This window comes from Plasmopara halstedii, assembly GCF_900000015.1.
Source record: "Plasmopara halstedii genome assembly, contig: Scaffold_614, whole genome shotgun sequence".
Taxonomy (NCBI): Eukaryota; Oomycota; class Peronosporomycetes; order Peronosporales; family Peronosporaceae; genus Plasmopara; species Plasmopara halstedii.
Window position 1 is genome coordinate 77867 of NW_020187532.1, and position 6542 is coordinate 84408.

Genomic DNA, 6542 nt, shown 5'->3' on the forward strand with positions numbered 1-6542 from the left:
GAAAAGTTCAAGACTTGTCTCGATTTGAGAGTCGTCAGGCACCCAGCGTGGCGCAGGTTGCCTCGCAGCTGGTTGTTGATGTCCCGTCTGCCGCGGTTGGCGTTGCCGTACATCTTCTGGCGTCGCCGAGCTTGGCGTTGGCGCGATGGTGGCCGTGGCGGCGACACGGTTGAGGCAATTGTCATCGTAAAGATAACGGCCTGACCCTACTGTCAAAATCAAGGATAGGTGCAGCTAGGCAGATCGACTGTGGTGGGAGTAAGAACTACCCACAACTCCTTTCAAAGGGCCGAAAGGCAAACCCAGGATCAGTGCGACCAGTGAGGAGAAAGCACCACAGTATTGAGTTGCCTTGGTTGAGTAGAGGGAACTAGTCCGACTAACATCTCTACAAACGCTTAGCTCGGTTGAGACTACGCAGATGACTGACTGCCGTTAAAGTGCAAACGTGAACTTTGAGGGCTGATCCGCACAAAGTCACGAGAGTTTTAACCGTGAGTTACGCAACGCAAAGTGTACCTAAACACACGGCGTATTGCAATTGTAGTCCTTAACTACGAGCCTTACACTCGTAAACCCCTTGAGAGGCGGTACTTAAGTCCTATCAATCTAATGCGTTCCGCACAAGTAATCAGGAAACGAATGTTAAGTCTGTAGAAAGGCGCGGTAGACTACGGTGGAGTAGGCGGGACGGCGACAGGGAGACCGAGGCAAAAATTGATGACAGCAGTAACCGCGAAGTTAAAGCTGCCGTGGAAGTGGCTTCGAACAGTCTTCAGTAGCAGGCGCGACGAACGAGTTCGAGGTGGCCGAGGTAAAGACGGAGGCGGAAGAAGACGAACAAACTGGGCTTGTGCGTAGTCGTGCGGAGGTGGCCTTTTCTTGCACGCTTGCGTGGGAGAAGGCAAATTAGGAAGTGCACCTTTCGACTTCGGGGGGGTGATATCTTTACCAATCGCGACGAGGCACCGAATCAACAGTTGGAGTCTGACTACAGGGCGACTTTCATGCGCTCGCATTCCCGGTTGGTCCTAGACCCTCGTATGAATTTTGGCTTTCGCTCGGAGGATACCGCTACTGAAGCGAAGGACGCGATAACCTGATCGTCGGGGGTCTCCGAAGTCGGGCTCCTGGCCAGTACAGAAGCCGAGCTTGATCACCGGATAGCTCTGTGAGCTCATTTTTTAGTGCTTCAAGAGATCCCAATGGATCGGTACCGCGCTCGACTTCAAGCTCAGAAAGGAGGTGCTCCTGTTCCCGCAATACGGACAGCTTCTTGTGGTGCTCGCCCTGGCAAAACCGCTGCGGATGACGATGAGCTCTTTAAGCGATAGACTGGGAGCATTCTTCGCCGTCTACCTTACAGCGAAGCCACAATAAAGTGGACATGCGCGTTGAGTGTCATCTAAATTTGAGTTTGTCAAGCTCATAACGCCACCGTGAGCTCTGTGGTTTCTCACACGGGTGAATCTACGACTTCAACAGCTCAGAACCATAGCTTGTGCTCAGCTCATGATCCTTCGGACCCCCTGGCTACTGCGAGAAGCTCGTTGTGTTTGACGACGCGGAGCATCATGATTTCTCTGATCATAAGCGTCCTTATCGGCTGGGCAGTCTTGCCGTAGTGGCACCTCAAACTCCCACGAGTTCTCGGAGCAGGGGTGTTCTCACCACGTCACAAGATACTGGATCTATTCCTGTCGACGACGTCGATCAACAGGGCGTTCCACGTGATAGTGGACATCATTTTTCTCGTCGAGAAGAGTCGGCGGTGGACGATGACGACCTGGTCGATCGCCGTTCGGTAACTTGCGATGCTTCTCGAGCTCTTGAGAACAAAGTCCGTCTCCATCGGGGCTCCGCTAAGCATCTTGCCGAGATGTGCGGAACATCTCAAGAGCTTGGAGCACTTTGTGCACCGAATGCCTCATGTTGATGTCTATCGTGCTCTGTCAGAGCGGCTCCTAGCCGTCGAGCAAGCTAATGCGTCACTTCGTACGACGGTAGAGCGCCTGGCGCCACTGGAAACAGAAATTGCTACACTTCATGCCCGGTGCCAACTGCTGGTTCAGCTTCTGGGTGGTCGAGCGCCTGTGAATATCGTCCCGGCGTCAACGCCTCCACGTTTTCTCTTCTCTAAACGTGAATCCCGGTACGACTTAAGCAAGCTCACATAAAACATCGGGTGGGCGCACATCCTTCTCGAAAGGTTCAGCGTATATGCAAGGCCCCGCGTTGCCACGACCTTTAAGGGTCCGATAAACCGTGGAACTAGCTTCGCCGTAAAGACAGCAGAACATGCATGTATTGAAAGATTTTTAGCATTCAGACAATTGGGTCTTCGATCTACAATTGGGTCTTCGACCTCAAAGTTTCAGCATGACTTCTGCTTCTTTCGTCTCCAGTTTTTGTTCATGTATTGGCCTTTAGCCACCGCATCGTGAACTTGTTGTAAGACCTTCAGTCTGGTAGACATGAAGTCATCAACTTCTTTACGAACGGCAAGGAGCTGACATCAGCTAGCCGCTCGGTTATTCGTTCTTCACGAAGCCCTGAGCCATGGGTTGGCGACGTCAGCGGGGCACGAAGACGAACGAGTCCGTTCACGTAGAACGGCATGTAGTCGGTTGACGCATGCGCTGCATTGTTCAGAGCGAACTCCACACGTGGCAGCATGATACTCCAACGCTTTAGTGTCTCAGCAGACGCTGCGAAGGACGTCTTCAGAACGCGCTTCACACGCCCAGTTTGACCATCGGTCTGCGGATGGTCCGCTGTTGATATAGTCAACTTGATGTCTGGCTCCCTAAAGATTGTCGACCAAACTCCCAAGTGAAGCGAGGGTCTCTGTCATTGACAATTGATTCCGGAAGTCCATGTTATCGAGCGATATGATCCCCAAACAACGTCGCAGTATCCACACCTTCAGTGGTGCCCGGTACAACCGCAAGATGAGCCATCTTGCTCAAACGGTCGACAAAGACCACCACACCCGTGTTGTCCGCCGAGTCCTTCGGCAGGCCAAACACAACTGCCAACACCGGTAGACTGACCAGCGGCGCCGCCGCATTCGGAGAGAATTTCACCCTTTGACACGTCTCACATGTCCGCACATATGCGCCCGTCAATCTGTACAGCTTGTACCACCAATAGTGGAAACTCACAGAGCTGTAGGTGTTCTCACGACTGAGATGAACACTGAGTGGGGTGCCGCGGGTCTCAAAGAGGATACGGTTATTCGAATCCTCATCGTGAGGAACCACAATCCGTGGCATATCCGTTGAATTGGTGCCATAATATGGCAACCCGTTATTCAACGAATATAGGTGTAACCATGTGTGCAATCGCGACAACACTTTCTTGACCGAGATCCAAACGCCTTGCTCCCGAGAGCCCGTGACAGCACTATCATACCCGCATATGTGGCGCAGATCAAATCCGTCACGAACGACGTCACCGTCGTGAAATGAGCAGGCACATAATCCGGTGTGGTGACAACGCATAAGCTTTTTGGCTTATACTTCACCTCGAAGCTAAAATTCCGCGAAGAAGGAGAGCTACCTGGCCCTCCTCTGCAAGAGGTGATGCCACTGACCCGCAGTGCGTAGTGATGCATGATCTGTGTAGATAACAAACGGCTTAGAGCCGAGCAGGTGCACCCTGAAGTTGGCAAGTGCATACTTCATCGCAAGTACTTCCTTGTCGTGGACTGGGTTGTTCTTCTTTGCAGCCTTAAGCTGGCGAGAATCTAATGCGATCACCCAATCTCGCCTTTTGGGGTCTTCTTGTACCAGCTAGGCTGGATTTTTTGCGTGTCGTAGACATGGTTCATAGAGCGGAGAATGTTTAAAGTTGCTCTAAAAAATGTGAATGTGCCACAGACACGCGAGCCTCGTATGAGGCAACGATTAAATGTGACTTGAGGATGTTCACAATTTTAGTCAGGGGCGTGTAACGGAGTTACGCGTACCCCTGTATGAAAGGGCGGGTCGCAAAATGGCGAGGTTCAACAATTCACTCGTAAAAAAGCACATGATGGTGTGACCAAACATAGATGTGGATAACTCAAGCTGGTGTAATCACACAGTCTGTGGCTACACCGTCACAAGAAGCCAACACGTGGCAGGAGTGCCAGTAATAATGCATATTTCTGTATTAATTAGATTATACTATATTGATTATGTATGACTATATTAATCAGGAAAAACTAGGGTTTTGGATTTTGGAGGGTCTGCCAAAACTAAAATAACTAAATACGGTCTTGTTTTTAAACGAAAGAGTTCAATTACCTTGGCTAAGGTTTAAAGTACTCTTAAAGGCGAAGCGGATTGCGATCCGCTGCACTCGTATCGGTTCATGTAAAGAACGTAAGGTCGGTGACTTAGCTTAGCTTCCTTTAATCAAAGAGCTACGGCAGCCTCGTTGTAGTGAATAGCTCCGAGAAGCCATGGAAGCTCCTTACCAACTACGGGGCGTCGGGCTCTTACGCTCGACGCTCCAAGATAGAAGGAAATCAGCTGTATGCTGAGGCGCTGAAGGTGCTGAAGGCGCGGTAGAGTGACACTATCACTGTTCGCTTAGCGACGGGTAATGTGTCACGAGTACGAAGGTTCCTGTGGACCTCGGTATCAAGTTTACTAACTTTAACAGCGTGTAAAGCTGCTTAGTTCTAGACATGGATTCAAGGTATGACCTCATCCTTGGTATGATACGGTTGGAACACATGAGCCATGGACCGACTGGAGGTTGAAGACCCTGGGCGCTACGCGCACGTCTCCTGATGGAGCATTAATTAGTCATGAACCCAACTCTGCCAGATAGCAAAAACGCTATTGGCGCGTGCGCTGGGCCAACGTGCTGGAGATCGGAGTATCCAAGTTGGTGAACACCGAAGGTGTGTAAACAGGAGTCCCAAGCATGCCTCGCGGGCTGAACGAGGAGTGGCACGTAACCCAGTGAGCGCTTCTCGAGTATCAGAGCAGTTGCGGTATATCATGGGTGGCATGGTCGAACAAGGGCAGGAGCATCGAGGGCGAGGGCCCAGTGATGCACGTGGAGTGGTACGTAATCTATTGAGCAGTGCTCAAGTATCGGAACAGTTGCTGCATGCCAAGGGTGGCAAGGTCAGATGAGGTCCGAGACACCTTCGGCAACGCACTTCAGATTCGAGTAGACTAGCACGTTTTCCACTGGACGAAGACTGCGAAATTAGCGGCTCATCATCGAATGTTGCTGATATTATCGATGCTCCGATGGAGCAAGGGGAAGTCAGCGTGTTTCTCTTACCCAGTGTATGAGTCATATGCATTTTGACATCTTCTAGTACTAAGTTAAATCACCCATGGAGAGTATGGGTTTACCTAACCTCTGCTGCTCTGTACGCAAAATGGTTGTTGAATGAGGCATGGTAAATGATAATATTTTGAGTGAAAAAGCGCTTGCGGACAACTTTTATGTGCTCACTTTTCTTTGGATGTGGGAGGTAAGCTCGCACGCATAAGTGTGTAGTAGCTTTTCGTCAGCGCGGCAAAAGACTTTGGAAAATCTAAACTGTAACACGACGAAATTACAGCAAGAGTCGGCGTGACTTTGCGCTTGAAGTAGAATAACATGGGCTGCCACACGGTAGCTAGTCGGACATCGTCGTAAGGTTTACGGCGGAGTGTCACAATACTTCTTGCCGATGGAAACGGTCACGGGCCATATTGCAGTGAGCACCTTATCACTTGGGAGCGGCTACGCCGTGTATTGCCAATTGATGGCAAAGGTGTTTGTCGGGGATTAAATAGTCACCTAGATTGCTTCATCACGTACTACAAAAGCAGGCACGGTAAATGCAGAAAAGGAGAGGAACCTCGGTTGCAGTGAGGGTTTATTTTGCGCAAGGTCTCAAATAGACAAAACATGTGCTAACCCCTTCTGCTCTACATGTAAAGAGGGTGTGATAGGGCGAGTACTGCAATCTTGCGTCCCTAATCCTTAACTGTTTTTGGTACAATCATCTTGATTTCGGTAAGGTTCGAAATTCGGTATTCATTTATATTGTATATTCCGAGGAACTTGTGTGCTGCTACCCACACATCAAAAAAGATGGTCGAATTTTATCGATACTAAGATGTATATCTTTGATTTTAGTCAAGATATCATAAGTCCTGAATGTAAATATTCTTACAATAGCAAAAGCAAACTAACAGTGTTAGTTACTTCATAGTCTCCGTTTTGGTCCATGTAGCTGCGCACGATTCCAACCTTTGTGCGGTTGTTTATACGGACTTTTAGAGTCATAGCCTTCTGCACAAAAACACCATTCGTATGTCGAAATATCTTATCCAACCTAAAGTGCTGATGTTTCCTGACAATGGTGAGCTCATGACTCACCTAAGCTCCTACAAAGGGTACCTGACTTCTTCAACTTCCATTCAATCCATGGTTCGTGACGTTTCAGCTACGCCATACCAGGTATAAAATCACATATCAAGTTCATGTCTAAGACGAAACAACGTTATACTGTTAAATTCATTGTACTTCACTTGGAGTAAAAT